We start from the raw sequence: 18,214 nt of genomic DNA on the forward strand, positions 1-18,214 counted from the left end.
CTTTCCTCTCCAAATCCTTCGCTAAAATTAGGATCATTTTTGCAAGCAGCATCCACTGATTTCAAGAAACTGGACTTAGTGTATGTGCCACTCCAGATCTGCTCACCTCACCTGCCCCTTAGGCCATTTGCCTTGCTACTTGGTCCCACGTGGTCATAAAGCCACTGCCGCCACCAGCAGAGGGGGGCAGCTGCCAAGAAGAGACCCCTGAGCCTGCCTACTGCTTGGGCTGTGCTCGCTGAGGCTCTTGCTCCCTGGGTGGCTCTGGGAGGGGCCGGGTGACCCTCTCTGAAGGGTGGGGGAGGCAAAGCCCCACCCACAAGGTAGGCTTCAACCAATGAGAGGAGATGGGAAGGAGACTAGAGACACATTGCTTGTCTTTCCTTCCTCACCCCCCTCCACCACATCTGTTCTAAAATGTGGTGGCTCCACGTGGCTCCTCGGGAGACATCCCGTGTGCCCGAGCAAGCAGCTGTGTTTAGTTGCAAAGCTGTGGCCAGTGCAGTGATACCACAGCCTGTATCTGCCTCTTCCATCCCCGCCTCACTCCCCTTTCCCTCACTCTTACTTCCTGAGGACTGCGCTCCCCACGGAGTATCACGGGTAAGGTACTGCCTCAGGCTCCTTTCTAAAAACATCCAACAGCAAAGGCCCTATGTTCAATTCTCCATCCCACACATCGCAGACTTGCAGCTGGTACTCACTTCCTGGGTTCGTCTCATTTGCTTCCAAGGCCTGTTGAGGTTACCTTCTCCCTTTTTACTCAAGGAAATGTGAAGGCATCTGAACACTGGTTCAAACGCATTGCAGTCAGAATGGCAACAGTGCTTCCCCCTCCGAAGAAATCTGAAATCGCCATCCCACAGGGTGATTTTACGTAATGCAATGTTTGGGGATAATTCACACCATGGTTCACCTCCACTTGGGACCGATTCCTGAGAGTTCCCTCAAAAGGCTCTGTTGTTATTTATCCCACCAGGCGCCTTGCAACAAGTCTGCAGCCTCTACCTCCAGAGGTAAACCCGACGACACCAAGGACTCCGGTCTTGGAGGAGTGAGGAGGGCAATGGCACTGGGCCCCCTCCTATGACAGTGGAGGCTGCTCTGTGCACAACCCCAGGGGGCACCAGCCACGTGCACGGCGACATGAATGGAGCTCCGCAGAGCTGTGCAGCATGGCAGCCCTGTTTACACAGCTCATGGGGGTCAGTTTGGGCCTGACATAATTGCAGGTGGGAGACCGTATCTGATTCAGAAAGAAGGCAGGGCTGGAAGGTGGGTGGATGTAGCAGGGCAGGACTTCATGAGATGATGAAAGGTCCCCAAGCAGGTTTGTCTGCCCCAGGAGGCGGGAGACCCAGAGGCTGGTAATCCCACAGCTCTCAGCCTGGCTGAGTGGCCACTGTCCATGCACATCAGCATCCCTTCCTGTTCTACCCACTCCTTTGTTCACTGTGTGCCCAACATGGTGCTGGTGGTTTGGCGTATAAAATAGACAAGAGGGCTTCCCTGGTGGCGCAGTGGTTGAGAGTCCGCCTGCCGATGCAGGGGACATGGGTTCGTGCCCCAGTCTGGGAAGATCCCACATGCCGCGGAGCGGCTAGGCCCGTGAGCCATGGCCGCTGGGCCTGCGCGTCCAGAGCCTGTGCTCCACAACGGGAGAGGCCACAGCAGTGAGAGGCCCGTGTACCGCAAAAAAAAAAAAAAAAAATAGACAAGAAAGGGTGCCTGATGCCCTTAGGCAGCACGTAGTCTGGTGCAACCCTACAGCTGTAGAACAATGGATACAAGGGATGGGAGGGGAGGGAAGGAGGGAGTTTGGGGGGGGGGGCTTCCCATAGGAGGCCATCCATCTTGGACTGTAGCCTGAAAGATGGGGGGAAGTTTGCCAGACAGATATGGGGAGGTGCTGCTGGTGGAGAGAGAAATGGCATTCCAAGAGGTGGGAAGAGCACATGCAAAGGCAGGGATGGATGCTTCTTTGCCAGTTAGGACTCTAACCCCAGCTCATTTGTCGGAACAGACCACCCTGAGGCTTTCCTCAGCATCCACAGGAATCTACTGCACTGAGACAGAAAGGCACCCTGTGATTCATTCAATCCAAACACAGGGCAGAGAGGCAGGAATGCAGCCACAGCACCTGCCCCTCCCCCTCGGGGTGCTGAGAGAGAGCGGCCCCACCATTCTAAATTCTCCAACTCAGTGTGAGGCGAGCCCAGCTCTGAGGAACAAAGAGGAAAACTTCTGCTCCTTGAATGTCTAGTCTGATCCTCCTGCCCTCCAGTATCTCCCCTGCACCGTGCAATTACCTAGGGCTCGGCGTCTGGCAAAGGTAACATCAAAGGTCCTCTTTGGCACTTGCCAGGTAATCCAATGGACACGGAAGCCCTGCACAGTACCAGGTTATTGACATTTGAACAAAACTGCTTACATGTGGCCTGCACAGACCCCAGTCCATTTGCTCTTAACTCAGCCTGTAAGAGCAAGTCAGAATTAGGATTGCTCCCATTTTACAGATAAGAAGCTTGAGGCTAACAGAGGTGGATGAATTGCACAGAGGTGCACATTTGGAGAGTGCTGGTGGCAGGCTTTTCTGATGCGGGGCAGGGGTGGGATGGGGAGATCGTTATCATCTCTCCACAACGTAAGAACCGCTGTAGCTGAGGCCGCCTGCCTCACAGTCACACAAACCCAAACACCGTCACTGGGATTACAGCATGTCACTGGCTGCCCCAGAGGCCGGGACTGGCAGCCCACATGCCTCCCCAGCAGTGAGCTGGGACCAGCCCGCGGGATCAAAGTTTCCATGAGGGTGGCGTCTTCCCTCTGCCCCAGCCAGCAAATGACGGGGCTTGAGTTCTCCCCTCTGCCTGTTAACTCTCTCTTTTCCTTAAACCCCACCGTCCATTCCCTTGTGCATTTTCCTCAGGCCTGTAGATCGGAGTAGCAGTAAAAAGCACACACAAAAAAATAAAGATTGAGAGAGAAGCCCTCACTACTGTCAGCCACCGAAATGGATGGACACGGTCTGCTGCTAAGCACAGGCCATGTGAAGGAGGACATTGTAGTTGGGAAGCACTGGGCAGGCTTCCAGCTTCTCTCCTGACCATGCAAACCCCAGCAGAACACCCCAGGACGAGTGGGGGCGGGGATCAAAACTCAGACTGTGGACAGAGCCCGCCCAGGGGCGCGAGATGCCAGCGGCCCCCAGGCGGCAGGTCGGTGTGGAGCAGCCCTGTGGCTGGGGCACAGGGCATTGATCCACTTGCAGTGGAGAGGAAGAAACCATTTCCGTCCGTGACCCTCTAGCCCAGCTTGTGAACACCAGGAAGGGGGAGAGATGTTCCTCAAACACAATCTAAAAACCCAGCAGAGCCAGCTGGCCAGATGTGAGGCGCATTTTACGTCGGGCAGCATTTCCTCTCCTCCACGCTGAGAGGCTCCGTGCTAAGCATCTCTTCTGGAAGAATTTAATTCTGAGCTCAGAGTCCAGGGAAAGAGGTTTCTTCAGGCAGGGAGGCCCCAAAATGAGCCCGTTTATCTCTGGCAGGCCCTGGGTAAGCTTCCTCTCCCCCGAATGCCATTTGCGCACTTTGAAATAAGTGCAGCAAATTAGTCACGAGCCGCGGCCAGCTAGCTTGGGGCCGGCCGCCCAGCGGCTTCTGAGAGGCAGCTTTGCGTGGCCCCCACCTCAAGAGCACGGTGGAGGCAGCTGGGCTCCTGCGGGGCAAGAAAAAGCGATTCAAGCCTGGGGGGGTGGCAGCTCGAGGCAGCAAAGCGTTACCTGGATCACAGGAGCATGAAATTAGCAGCAGCGAGCAGGCTGGAGCCAAGAATAGCTTGCCATTGCAAACTTGCTGCCTTCGGACAGCCCAGACCTGAGTTCTGTGTCTGGGATGCTGCAGGGGAAGCGTCTCCACCTTGGCACTGGTCACAGTCACTCCTGGGCAGGCCAAGAAGTGAGCAGAGGGCCGCTGTCCCCGTGAGGGGTGCAGGTGGCGTCCTGTCTCTGGGTTCTAAGGCCCCCTGTTTGGGGCACCGGCCTCAGAAAACTAAGGGGTTTGTGGCTGGGGGCCTGGATGAGCAGGGAGGGCTGGCTAGGCAGGGAGGGAGGGGCAATGCCTGTTCCAGGGCTCAGAGAGGTGAGGGAAACAGGAGCCCAGATCCACCAAGGTGTGATGGGGTAGCCAGGGGCCCAACGGCACAACAAAGCTGGGGTCAGAGCCAGACAGGTAAGGCCCAGAAAGATGACCCAGTCACTCCAAGGAAAGAAGGCCCCATGAGACCTTTGCATGCTGTTCTAACATCAGCCCTGATGCCTGGCCTGAGCATGGACTCTCAGGCCTTCTCCAGGCCCAGACACTCCCTGGGGCCACTATAAATCTGGCTCTTCAATAGCTTGGAAGCCCTCCTCAGCCTGTGATCTTTTTTCACACCTCCTTTGGAACTCCTGCCAGAGGATAAGCAAAGTTCCTGAGGTTTTCTGGAATAAGCCTCCCTGCCCTCCCTCCCCTCTGTGTAAAGCTTTCCAGGGCAAGAAGGTGCTCTTCCTCCATCACGAACCCTCACATTCCTCACCTGCATTTCCTCTCTCTCTCCCTCACTGCTGCCCCCTCCTACTCTTCTGCCTAAGAGGCTCACTCAGGTCTCCCTTGGGCTAAGAAAAAAAACCTCTTTGACTTCACTGTCTTTGGCCACCAGGCCCCTCCTTCCTTTCACTCCAAACTCCCTCAAAATGCAGCGTCTGCCCTCACTGTGAATGCCTTACCCGCTCCTGGGTGGCTCCAGGGAAAGACTCCTTCAAGGGGTCCTCTTTGCAGCCCACCCATAACCACGGCCTGGTCTGAGCCCTCAGGCTCCTGTCACCACATGCCACCCACTATAATGGGCTGAACTGTGTCCCCCCCAAATTCACGTCAACACAGAATCTCAAATGCGACCTGATTTGGAAATAGGGTCTTTGCAGGTATAATTAGTTAAGACGAGGTCACACTGGATCAGAGTAAGCCCTAAATCCAAGGACCAGTGTCCTTACAAGAAGGAGAGGGCACAGAGACAGACACACAGGGAGGGCACCCAGTGAACGCAGAGGCCGAGACCGGAGTTGTGCTGCCACAGGCCAAGGGAAGCCAAGGCTCGCTGGGAGCCCCTGGAACCTGGAAGAGGCAAGATTCTTCCCAGAGTCTTTGTGGGGGGTAGAGGGGGAGCACGGTCCTGCTGGAGCCTTGCTTTTGGACTTCTAGCCTCCAGAACTGTGAGAATAAAATTCCTGCTGCTCTACACCACGTGGGTTGTGGTAGCTTGTTAATGGAACAGCCACGAGAAACCACTGCACCTCCCCTCCAGCGCCCCCTCCTGGACTCACGGGCCACCTCCAGGCCCCCTCCTCGGCGGCTCAGTCCCCTGCACTCTCTGCCATCGGAGGGGCCTCATTAGCTCCCTCCTTCCTGTGCTACAGCCCTGCCCTGGGAGTTCATCCCCCAGCTCTGACGGCGCCCCATGCCTGCCTGCATCACTCCCTGACTCCAGAACACTTTCCGCTGCCAGCTGGCCATCTCGCCTAGGTGGCCTGCTGAGCCCAAGCTCCAAGCTCCCAAATCAGAGGCCTTCAAGAGAACCCACAAGACCCGAGGCCGCATGGTTCCTCCCTCCTTTTCTCAGTGTCCTCCCTTCAAAGTTTCCTCGGTTTCCCTTTCACCCTCACCCCAGCTCCATGATTTGCCGCCCCCCCCCACCGCGTCCCCATCACCTGACTGCAGCTCACGTCCACTCCCCCGGGTCCCAGCTCTCCCCTCGCCTTTGCTCAGCTCCCTCCTCCGCCCACAGCCCCTCACCCACAAGCCAAGCCCATTTGTCCTGTGCTTGTCTGCCTCAAAGGGCCCAGCAGCGACACGCCCTCCGCCAGTAGCCTGGCCTCCTGGCCCCTCCTTGGAGCTCCTCATGCACTGTCCCCTCTCTTTTGGACCTTTCTCAGGCTCCAGTTTGGTTAAATGATGGGGCACGTGGGGGTGAGGGAGGCTAACAGGTGCTCCCATGTAGCAGGCTGAAGAGGGGTGTTTATTCCAGACGGTACTAGGGAGCTATGGAAGGCCTCTGAGCAGCAAAACCACATGACCAGTGCCAGGTCTAGCGGGTCGCCTGGCAGGAGTGGGTGGCAGGGGCTATGCATTTATCCACTCATTCATTCATTCAAGAAATGTTAAAGGTAGTCGATCCCCAAAGCTCACTCACTTACTCAACACATAATGGCCGAGCCCCTGCTATTTGCCCAACGTGTGCTGGAGCTGGGGTGCTCTAGTGAGGGCGGCAAAAAATGAGGAAGCAACAAGTTTTAAAAAAAGACTGCAAGTTATAACAAATGGGATAAAAAGGAAAACCAAATAAGGGGGTAAAATAGAGCCTAGTGGGGGATTGATGTTAGAGAGGGTAGTGAGATGCTAATGTGTGAACAGAGACCCAAGGATAAGCTGTGTGACAGGTGAGGAGAAAAGCTTTCTGGACAGAGGGAACAGCAGACAGCTGGCTCTGCGGCATGAATGAGCTTGGTGTGTTCAAGCAACTGAAAAACCAGGGTTATTCTGGAATCCAGGGAGCGAGGGAGAGAGGAGGGGACTAGGCTGGGGGTATGGGCAGGGCCTGGGCGTCCAGGCTGGGGTTGGAGTTTGGATGTGGGATTCTAAACAGCTGAGAAACGTGGTACAGGCACCCATTCTCCAAGCCCCCACCACATGGTGCTGTTCCGAGTGTTCATCACGTCTTTGCTCCCTCTATGTTGCAGAGGAGGACACTGAGGCTCAGAGAGGTCGGGTACTTGCCCAAAGTCACATAGCTCAGACCCAGTCCCCTGTCCCCTTACCTGGCGCAGTGGACAGCTTCTCTGTTTTGTCTTAAAGAGACCACTTCTGCAGCCTCCATGGAGAATCGACTGAAGGGGGCGCCCTGGGGGCCAGCGAGGCTGAGACTGTGGAGGGGAGAACTGGAGGGACTGAGATGTTTCAGAGGTAGAATTGACAAGACTTGCTAATGGGCTCAAGGTGGGGGTGGAAAGACAGAGGGAAATAAAGGTAACGCCTCAGTTTCAGGCTTGAGCAACTCGACTGGGCAGGGGTAGGGAAGGAAGTCTGCTCCGGTGTAGTCTGAGCGTGCGGGTAAAATAATGACCCCACAGTGAGATTCCAACCCCCTGAATACGGGACCACGGCGTCTAATCCTGGGACGACGGTCTTCCTCCCGTGCCCTCTCCCCGCCAGCAGTCCAGCACTGACACGTGTCTGGCCCTCTACAAATGCTTATTGATTAACTCATCACTCTGCTCATATTTATTGAGCCCTATAGCTATTAACAGGGGATCCAGTCCAAGTTCCTGCTTTCGTGGAACTGATGTTCTGGTCAAGCAGACAGCTGGCAAATGTATAAACAAATAGACAATATGTCACGCAGTGATAAGTGTTACGAAGAGAAATTAAGCCAGGTAGGCACCTCTACAACGGATCTCACAACGCTCGTAGGGGGAGAACCACAAGGGAGCGGCTAGTCCTGGCAAAAGACTGGCCTGGTGACAAATCTGCCCACCCTCTTTCTTTGTAAATACTGGAAAATAGTTGCACCCCTTTGCTTACGAATTATCCACAGTGGCTTTCACTCTACAAGGGCAGAGCTGAGTACCTGTTAAACAGGGATCCTGTGGCCCGCAAAACCTAAAACATTTACCCTCTGGCCCTTTAGAAAATGTTTGCCAGCCTCGATCTAGTTTCTTAAATAAGGTAATGGAGCCCTAAGTTACCCCGCAAATTTGACAAAGAGTCAGAAACAATCCAGCTCTCCTGAGCCCCAGGTTTTTCCACCACGCAGGGTGAGCGCGGAAAATGGCAACATCACTTCCGTCAACCTTCCACCCCACCTTCGCCAGGTCCCTGACCAGGGGCAAGCAGGCCTTGGATCTTCATCTTTATGTGCCCCCTATGCACCCTCAGGCTGGAATCTTAGTAGGCAGGGAGATGGCTCAGAAACAGGTAGAGGGAAAGGTCAGAGAAACAGGGAGCCTGTAAATCCACACACAACCTCTGCGGGGTGAGAGCTGATTCAGGGCTCGGTCCCTGCTGACGCTCGGCCAGCCTGTCCTTCCTCTTCTGCAGCCTGATCATGTGGCCAGGGCAAGGAGGAAGAGGCCTTCCAAGGAAATTCCCCACCTACCCTCAGCTTCTGCAGCCCCCAGAGGGCTGACACACATCAGCAACCCAGGGCTGATGGCTGGGGACAGGGACCAGGCCCTGTGGCATGTGCCTAAAGAGGAAGTGGTAGACAAAAAACCAAAACACAAGCAAAAAAAAATGAGGTGGCCTGGCGGTGCTCCAGCTGCTCTCTGTAGAAGGAAACCCAGGAGCACAACCAGGAAGAGGCAGTCCTGAGCAGAGCCAGCTGCACTTCCTCACCCAACATGCCCTCTCCTCTACAGGGAGGCTGTTTTTCTTTGGGGGTTCATGTGGGCAGAAACCACAGGCTGCTACAGGCCTCAGATGCATGTGTGCCTGCGTGTGTGTGCACACACGAGACTTCCAAGAGGGCCTCCCAGGTCGCTGCTGCCACCACGGATCCCTCCCAGATTATGGCCCTGTAATGAAGGCGCCCGGCAAAGACTGCAGTTTGGTTCTGCTCTCCGGGTACTCGAGATGATCAATCACATCGAGAAGACACTGGAGCACGTAAGGCCCAGGCCGTGTTCTAATTTGTCGAGGAAATCACCTCTACACTCTAAGGATGTGTGCAGGAAGAAATAAAACCGAAGGCAGAGGGGGAGCGAGCGATAGCCTGGGAGGGCCAGGGAGCGGGGCGCAGCCGTAGACAGGGGCCCTGAGCACACAGGGAGAAAATAAAAAGAGAAGTCGAGGCCACTGAAGGCATGACTGACAGCGTTTCAGGTCGGGCTTTTTCTCTCCCTCTGCAGGACACAGCAAGAGCTAAAAACAGAAGAAAAAGCCATCACAGGTATATTTACTGGGAATAGCATGCTGGCTGGGTCTGCAGTTAGAATCAGAGGGTGGACAAGGGAATTTTAAAAAAATGACTCACTTTGGTTCTAATTTTTAAAAATGGTTTAGAGCAGCCATCCATGCTAGCCCAGGCCACTGGGCAGCTGGGAAGAGGGACCTGCCCTCTCTGCCTGGTGGCCACTCACACATGTCCTGCTCAGGAAGCCTAGAGCCCCATCCTAACCTGCCTGACCCCCAGATCACCCCCAGCTCCTCCTTTCCTGGGATGACAGGGCTCTGGCAAAATCCCGCCTTAATATGCTTTCATGGTGTAAGGAAGGGTGTTTCCCTCACTTAGCACTATTCTTCAGAATTCTGCTCTTAAAAAGTAGATTGCCAGGGCTTCCCTGGTGGCACAGTGGTTGAGAGTCCGCCTGCCGATGCAGGGGACACGGGTTCGTGCCCCAGTCCGGGAAGATCCCACATGCCGCAGAGCGGCTGGGCCCGTGAGCCACGGCCGCTGAGCCTGTGTGTCCGGAGACTGTGCTCTGCAACGGGAGAGGCCACAACAGTGAGAGGCCCGCGTACCGCAAAAAAAAAAAAAAAAAAAAAAAAAAAAAAAGGAGATTGTCAAATGGAATCTAGGCACCTTTTCCATTCGGAGAGATCTGAGTTGCACTAGGAGTGGACTGCAGGAGTGTCATGATCCATCTACACCCAGAATGGTGCTTCTCAAGGAACAGCATGTGGACAGAGGAGACCTGGATACCTGCTACCCTGCCAGCTGGCCATGTCAGGAGCACCTGGCAACAGTGCCCAGGCCCACCCCAGGGAGGAGGAGCCAGCAGAGTGGAGCCTGGGAATCTGGGTGTCTGCCAAATGCCCCAGGAAACCTGATGCAGACTCAGATACCCCTGGGTTACGGCCCCCACTCTTGTCTTCATAGCCCTGTGGCATCAGCAAGTCACTTATTGCTTCACTTTCCTCCTCCGTGGGCAAAATGCATCCTTATGGCTGGATGTGAGATGACAGGCAAATGGGTGGAGCAGGGCTTTCAAATGACAGGTTGCAACCCTGTTCATAAAGGATATGAAATTCACTTAATGGGTCACAACCAGAATTTTATTTCATTTTCTCTTTTGCTGCCTTCTTTCCTGTTCCTCAGGCTGAATCATATGCATGCTTTTCCGGGACCCCCTCCACCCCCTGCCCCGAGCCCAGGCCCTGTCTGCTCGCAGACTGCACTCAGCTATGTTTCTTCCTCTTCCTCAGCACTCATGGTCCCCTCTCCACTGGACCATTCACATGAGCACACAAACTACCTGCTATTTCTCCTGTGTTAAAAATACAACAAACCCGGAAAATCCGTACCCTCTTGACCACACATCCCCTATAATTCCCGCTCCAATCCTCCAGAAGGAAAGAGTTGCAGAGCAAAACTCCTAGAGGTAGTTCCCAGGTTGGCGGCCTCCCCAGTCCCTCCCCCATCCTCTCCCTCACGGCCTCGGGTCCAGCTTCTGCCCCTACCCCCATGTCGCTGCTCCCCAAGGCCACCAAGGGCCCACACGAGGTTAAATCCAGAGGCAAACTCTCCATGCTCCTCAGCCTGGGTGGCTTATAAGCCATTTATAAGATCAGCACGGATGATCACTTGCTCCTCCTTGAAAACTACAATCAGAGATTTTTTAAGTGTAGATGCTGCTTCATGAAACTGCTGTTTCCATTACAGACGTGTATGTTCTGCCAGATGAAATGTGTAGTCTGAAAACACCTGGAAAGGCTGATATGGAGCCCAGGGTTAAGGGCATGGACAGTGTGGGTTCAGATGGCCCAGCCTGAGTCACCGACTTTGTGCCTGGGAACAAATAACCTGTAGTTTTTGAGCTTTGGTTCCCTTCTCTGTAAAATGGGTATAATAATACCTATCCCTGAGGGCTGTAGTAAGGAGCAAAAGAGATAAGGAAAAGAAAGCGTCTGGCACACAGCAGGTTGCTTAATACATATCGTGGAATTAATAAACAAGTCAGAGCCCTTAGTACAGTGGCTGGCACAGGGCGAGGGTTTGATAAAGGCGGTGAATGTTAGGAGGATTTGGCCCAGTCCTCACACCGCAGCTACCATGTAGGAGATGCGCAGTAAATACCAGACTTCCCTCCCGGCGACATCTGGAGCGTTCTGTACATGCTGCGGACGCTCCATGGTGGGTCTGTGTTCAGAGCACCCAGGGGCCACGGAGCCTGGCCCCAAGCCACACAGCGGGGGAGGGCACTGCTAGGACTGGGGCTGAAGGAAGTCCTGTCACCCTCTGGGCTGCTCCCAGCTACCCTGCAGTCCCACAAGACAGACAGACCCAGCTTCCTCCCAGGTACAGAGCTTTTACAAAATCAACTACCCAGGGCTCTTAAAACTCCAGGAGCAGGTCACAGTCCACTCCCTGATCCGGCACAGAGAGGGTACTGGCTGGTCCTGGCAGTGACAGCAGCCCAGGAGAGCAGAGGCCGGGACTGTCTCCATTTCCCTGTCCTCCGTTCTCATGGCTTCACTTGCTCTGGCCTGTGTTACCCTAGGTGCTAGGACATTCACTTCGGGGCCCAGTCGGCCCTAGTGCTCCTTTTTCAGGAGGCTGGCAAACAAGAAGGGAGAGGAAGGTGGCTATGGAACCCCTCAGCTCACACTGAGCGTGTGCCCAGAGGAAGGGCTGAAGTCTCTTTCCAGGCTGTCAGGCATCAGGGGACAGCAGAGTCACGTTGAGGAATTAAGCCCAAAGCATTTAGGTCAGGCGAGCACCAGACCCTCCATCCAGTGAAACAGAGCAGGACCTTATGGGGCTCCTGGGCACAGAAGCCCTTCTGTACCCCCTTTCTTGTAGGGAACAGACTCCAGCCTCCATGACCTGAGTTCCAAGGGGCAGATTCGAACAGCTGCTAATCAGGGAAGAGAGGGGATGCAGAGACAAGGGAGGGGCAGCCAAGAAACAATAGTGCAGCCTTGGGGCAGGGCCCTGGACTCAAGGGATATACACAACAGTGTCTTTAAGCTCTTTATAGAATTAAAACCCAACAAATGGAAGATGTCAGCATTCTTCATACCAGAGAAACTCATCAAGAAGATTACCTGAGGGCTTCCCTGGTGACTCAGTGGTTGAGAGTCCGCCTGCCGATGCAGGGGACACGGGTTCATGCCCCGGTCCGGGAAGATCCCACATGCTGCGGAGTGGCTGGGCCCGTGAGCCATGGCTGCTGAGCCTGCGCATCCGGAGCCTGTGCTCCGCAACGGGAGAGACCACAACAGTGAGAGGCCCGTGTACTGCGCAAAAAAAAAAAAAAAAAAAAAAAAAAAAAAACAGGCCCTGCACACACCCTGATCTTATCAGCAACCCCACCCTTGAACCGTTGCTATAAAACTCCTCACCAAATCCTCCAGGTTGGGACACATAGTTTTTCAGGGCAGGAGCCCGCTGTGTCCCCCTTTGCCTGGCAAAGCAATAAAGCTATTCTTTTCTACATTACCCAAAACTCTGTCTCTGAGATTTGATTTGGCACCGGTGCAAAAAAGGCTGAGCTTTTGGCATCACCACCTCCATTTGTAAGGGTCCCAGAGAGGACCCCACACTCTCTGAAGACCAGGTTAAGGAAAACCATTCCTCGGACTTCCAGTAGGGAGCCTGCTCTCATCCTCCCCTCCACTGCCAGCTTTGACCACTTGTACTGCAGGAAGTCCTTCTAGAGGGCTCACCTAAGTCTCTCATGATGTAGCCTAAGCCCATTCAATGGATGCTCTGGTAGAGGCAGAAGACAGCTATTCATTACCCCCACCTGCTAACCTTTCTCTTGGATCATGTGGCTGCATGTTAGCCTCACCTAAAAAGCTTAAAAATGCTTCTGCCCAGGCCCCTCCTTCAATGTCACCAGAATCAGGTGGGTGGGGCAGGCGGGTAGGTTTTCACAACTCTTCGGGTGATTCTACTGTACAGCCAGAGCGGAGGACGCTAGGGGAGATGGAGAGGCCAGAGTACGCCGGTTACCAGCACAGGCTCCACTGACCTCCAGACTGGTCCACAGCCCAGTTCTGTCACTTGCTAGTCAGTGACCTTGGGTCAATGGCTCCAAATCTGTGAGGCTCAGTTTCTCCATCTGAAAACTAGGGCTACAGCACCTAACTCACCAGGTCATCCTACAGATGAAGTAAGATGGTGGGTCCAATGGCGGCAGGTACAGGCTGTGTGGCGGGGACTTTGTAAAATCAACAGGTCATTACCAAGACCTCTGATAATCTGTCCTTCTCTAAACTAGTTCATCCTGGTTGCTTTTAACCCTTCTCCTTGAATTGGGATGTCTGCCCTTAGTGGTAAGAATAGTTCCCAAGTCATGCTATCCTGCTTCTTTGTGGGGCTGAGGGGTTGGGCCAGGACAAAGGTGCCATAAATGAGAAGATGCTCAGAGACCTGCTGAACCAGATCAACCTGGATCCCTTCCCTATGCAAGAATCCCACGTCATGTCTCTGCTAACCCACCTGAAACGTCAAAACTCCTTTGGTGGTAGCCACTGTGACCCCCAGATCTTCTTCTCTTTGTAAAACCATGACACCCCTATCGTGGATTGGGGTGATGGGGCTTTCTTCCCCAGCCATATAATAACTAAAGCAACAAATATTTATCATGTGCAACTCTGTGCTGGCGGCACAGGGATGTAGAGTAAGAGAACTGTACTCACTATTCCCAAAGAGCAAACGGTTTGGCGGGGGAGGCATTCTCATCTTTGAAAAGGGTACTGTCACCACGGATAATAGCAGTTCCTACCTCACAGGGTGCTGGGGGTTAAATTAGTTAATGCAGGCAAAGTGCTGAGAGCGTTGCTACCCCACAATAAGTCCTCAGTACCATGAGTTGTGGGGCGAGGACCTGATGGGGAAGTACGTCAGGCTCTGGGGACCCAGATGAGGAGCCCGTAGTTCAGAAGGGTGGAGGCAGGGGAGGTTCCCAGGAGTAACAGACACACCTACCTCCTGCCCCACTCCCTGGTCTGGGCCCCTGGGGCGCCTCTGGTCAGGGGATGGACGGGATGGCAATAGATGGCCAGGCCCGGGTCCTGGCCCCGCTGACACCAAGTCGGACTGTGGGTCCCACCCACGACCTGGCCATGTCCCGCAGCCCCCTGAGAGAAGAGCCCTGGGCAGGCCAAGGCGAGTGGGAAGAATGCGTGGGCAGGGGCCGTGGAGGCCTCGTGGCAGGGGATGACCGGGAGAAGGTGTCATCACCACCTTCTCTGGGGCAGAAAGGGGGTGTGTGTCCGCCTTATAGTCCCTGGCCCAGCGGCAGCACTACAGGCTTGCAGGAGAGGCCAAGGAGGCCCCCCACAGGATCAGGGATGATTTACGAAGCCCAGAGCCAGGGGAGGACTGGGGTGCGGGGCAGGGGGAAGTGGTAGAGGTGGTGTGGGGAAGGGATCAGGGATGCTGGCAGCTTGGAAGCTGGGTCCAGAATCCAGGGGTACAGCTAAGGCACCTGGGCTTCCAGGGTGGAAAAGGAGGCCAGACCAGGGTCAGGCTCTCCACAGGAAGAAAGATAATAGGGTTTGGCCAAATCAGGGTGTGGGGCGGCCTCTGTCTACAGGACAGTCCCCTCTGCACTACCCTCTGAGCAGGACAAATTCTGCAGTCATCTATCCACCTAAATTCTCCGTAAAATTGTTTACAGCCCTTCCTAGCTATGTGATTAGGGGCCAGCTACTGAACCTCTCTGAGCCTCTGGCTTTTTGCCTGAAAAAAAAAAACAAAAACAGGGTTAATGAGAGACGGTGTGTTTAACACCCTTGCCAGCATGGTGGCCCAGAGTCAGGCTCAGAAGACGGCTCCCCAAAGCACCATCTTTTCCTATCAATTCTTCCTCATTTATGCTCTAATTTTTTTGGCTCTGGGCCCACAGTCCTGTGGTGAGTTTATTCAAAGTTCTTATTCCAGAGAACGGAGACAAGGGGGCAGGTGAGCCTGAGAATGCTTTCTAAACCACCCCAAGGGTGTTCCAGGCAGAAGAAAATGATCCTGAGAAGGGGGGTGACCTTGAAAGTGACATAACTGGGGAGGGGGTCTGTGCAAACACCCCTTACGGAGTCAAATTCCCCACCCAATGGTATCCATCCCTGGGAAATATAAAAAGGAAGTACGGAGAACATCCAACATCCAGACCCACAGCTAATTGAGTTGCAGGTGGTGGCTGGAGACAGACCCATTTGACTCTCCCCCGCTCGCTCCGCACAGAGTAGCCCTCAGGTGACAGCACAGACCAGCCGCCTCTCGCAGGGAAATCAGGAAGAGAGGGGGAAAGAACTGGGGAGGCAGGTGGCAGGAATGAGGAATTAGGCAAAGAAAAATGGCCCACAAAATGCAGAAACACCCCAGCATGCTTGCTTCCCAAACCTGGCCCATGAATCGAGGGGTGACAGGTCTCTCATCTCCGATGCCAAGAGCCAGGAGCTCCGGGCAGCCGCAGGTACTACATCTGCACCTGCCAGCACTTGGAAAGAGGCAATAAAGCATAGCAGCAGGGCCTGGAATGCTAAGTGCCTGCAGCTGGGAAGGGACTGCCTCGCAGCAAGAGCCGCTCACGGCACACCTCCACTGGGCGAGGGCCACTCCCAGAGACTGGACCGCACATCCTCACCTGCCCTGGGCAGCCCGCTGCTGGGGCCAGGGCAGCGGGCAGAAGAGGAGGCAGGACAGGTGCACATGGAATGTAGCCCTGGGGGCCACCCAAGGCTGGGTGCTGGCCCAGACAGAGAGGGATCTTCTGGATGAAGCCCAAGTGCGCTGGCTGATTTACGGAGGCTGGCAGAAAGCTGGGACGCTTGAGTCACTGGTATATAAAAGTGGATCATAAAGCACCCTGGCTAAGCCAGCCAGACGTCTGGAAATACACCAGGGCCACATGCAGCTCAGAAGTGTGGCCCCATCCCTCGAAGGATAATAACAATAATAATGTTTATACAGAACTCACAGCAGTGGTGCCAGACCCTGTTCTAAGTGCTTTGCATGCCTATTAATTTACTTAATCCTCACAACAACCCTAAGAAGGTGGTGGGTGTCTTATCCTCCTGTTATCTACCTGCAAGATGAGGTAGCACCGAGAGGCCAGGGGGCTAAGAACAGGGGCAGGGTTTGAACCCATGCAGTCTGCTTCCAAAAGCCCTGCCGTAGCCGGTGCTTCCCAAACTCTACCACGCCTGCCAGTCACCAGGGTGGCGTGTTGGCAGCTCCTGACTCAGTCAGTCTGGGGGCCTGAGACTCTGCATCACTAACACACTCCCAGTGACGCCTGGTCCCAAGACCACGCCTTGAGTAGGACGCTCTAAATTACTATACTAGGTTCTGTGACAGCCCTTCCCTGCAGAAATGAGTTTATACGCACTGCTCTGGCCTCTGTGAATTCCTCAGGTAACAGGGAGAGGCCCTCACAGGGTGTCAGAATCAAGGGGCTGGGGCTGGAGAAGGGAGTGTGAAGTCTCAAAATGCCCATGTCCACACCTCACCTCGGCCTTATTCAATCAGAATCTCTGGGGTAGGGCCAAGATTAGAATTTTTAAAAAGCTTCCTGGGTGATTCCACTGCGTGGCCATGGTAGAGCCCTTCCAGACAGACAACAGGGATGCCTCAGTCAATGCGTCAGACTCATTGAAAGTTCCGTGGGGTTAGGTCAGGGATTTCAAAGGTGCTCTCAGAAAAGGGGTGGCGAGCCAACTCCTAGGCCAGTTGATGGGTATGGCTAGGGTCTGCTAGGGTGTCCTCTTCTTGTCCCCTGGGGCACCCCTGCAGGAGAGGAGCAGCTGGCAGCCCCCGGCCTGGCATGCCTTTAGAGCACCCTGCTGCCCCCATCCATGAGCTTTCGAGAGAGAGCAGACCCTGCCCTAGATCAGCTGCGGAAACTGAGGCTCCTGACAGAGAGGAGCCACACTGAGCCCTCTCTTCTCCGCTAAACGTGGACCTTAGCCCCCGTCCTATCTCCACGTGCCAGCTCAGTCTTACCAAGAATCCTGCTAAGTCAGTTTATGGAGAATCCCCCCACCCTTGATATCTTATCACCCTTGAGATCTGATCAAGTTCTTCATCCCCCACCCTTGGTGTCTGTGTCATTGGCCTGCCTTTAGCAAGAATCCCCCTACCCTTCATTGTAAATTAACTATACTTCAACATTAAAAAAAGAAATAATTCTCAAATGCTATGGCTACTTTCCAAGTAAGGTTAGTGACAATTTTTATACTAAACCAAATTATAATGAAACCTTAATTTATGAGAAAAAAAAATCCCTCTATCCTGATGATTCCTCTCAGCAATGTTCCAACCACTGACCCCCTCACTTTGCTCCTTAGCTATAAATCCCCACTCGTCCTTGCAGTATTTGGAGCTGAGCCCAATCTCTCTCCCTTACTGCGACAGTCTTGAGTAAAGGTTTCCTTACCACTTTAACAAGTGGCAGAATAATTTTTTCTTTAACACTCTCCCGGCCCGTGGGAAATGTCGCCCCACAAAATGAGCAGCCCCAGGTGGAGAGAGAGGGCTTGATGCCACTGCCAACCAAACTGAGACTCCTCACCTTGACATTCAAGGCCCAAGCAAAGCCTTCAAGGCCCAGGAAATTATCTCAAGCCTTATTTCTCTCTTATGTGCACCCCACATATAGCAAAACCAGATGCTTCACTGTTCCTCATAGACATCTGCACTTTCCTCCCAACCTGCCATAGCTCAGAGTTTTCCTTCCACCTGGAATGTCTCCTCCCCATTCTTCTAAGTTGCAGAGATCTCTCCCCTAATGACAAGACTACTTACGCTCAGTCTTCAATTCCCCATCTTCCATAACTACACAAACTCCTATCTGAGTTGGGTACTCTGGTTCTCTGGGATAAAGACAACACTTAAAGACTACACTTCCCAGCCTCCTTTGCAGTGCTTGTGGTCACATGACTGACCAATGTGATATGAGCAAAAGCAATGTGTCTTACTTCCCAGAGTGTTTATGTTCTTATACCTGTCCTTTTCCTCTTCCTATTTGATGTAATGGCCAGAACTCCAACAGCCATCTTGGACTATGAAGTGATCTTGAATACAGAAGCCCCACATGGTGGAGTAACTAGGTTCCTGCCAACATGGAACATCACACTAGCATTGGGCTGGCCCCCTCCAGACTTGCACATGAGAGAAAAATGACCTTCCATCTTGTGGTAGCCACTGCTCTTATGGAATTTTCTGCAACTCA

The 18,214-nt window shown here is 53.9% G+C and overlaps 1 protein-coding gene across 4 annotated transcripts in view; it reads right to left on the reverse strand.

The window, feature by feature from the left end:
• The window catches only part of SLC29A3 (solute carrier family 29 member 3), a 43,309-nt gene that overhangs the window by 21,176 nt on the left and 3,919 nt on the right, over nucleotides 1–18,214 (reverse strand). The gene's annotated exons all lie outside the window — the stretch shown is intronic.

This window comes from Mesoplodon densirostris, chromosome 1 (genome assembly GCF_025265405.1).
Source record: "Mesoplodon densirostris isolate mMesDen1 chromosome 1, mMesDen1 primary haplotype, whole genome shotgun sequence".
Lineage (NCBI taxonomy): Eukaryota > Metazoa > Chordata > Mammalia > Artiodactyla > Ziphiidae > Mesoplodon > Mesoplodon densirostris.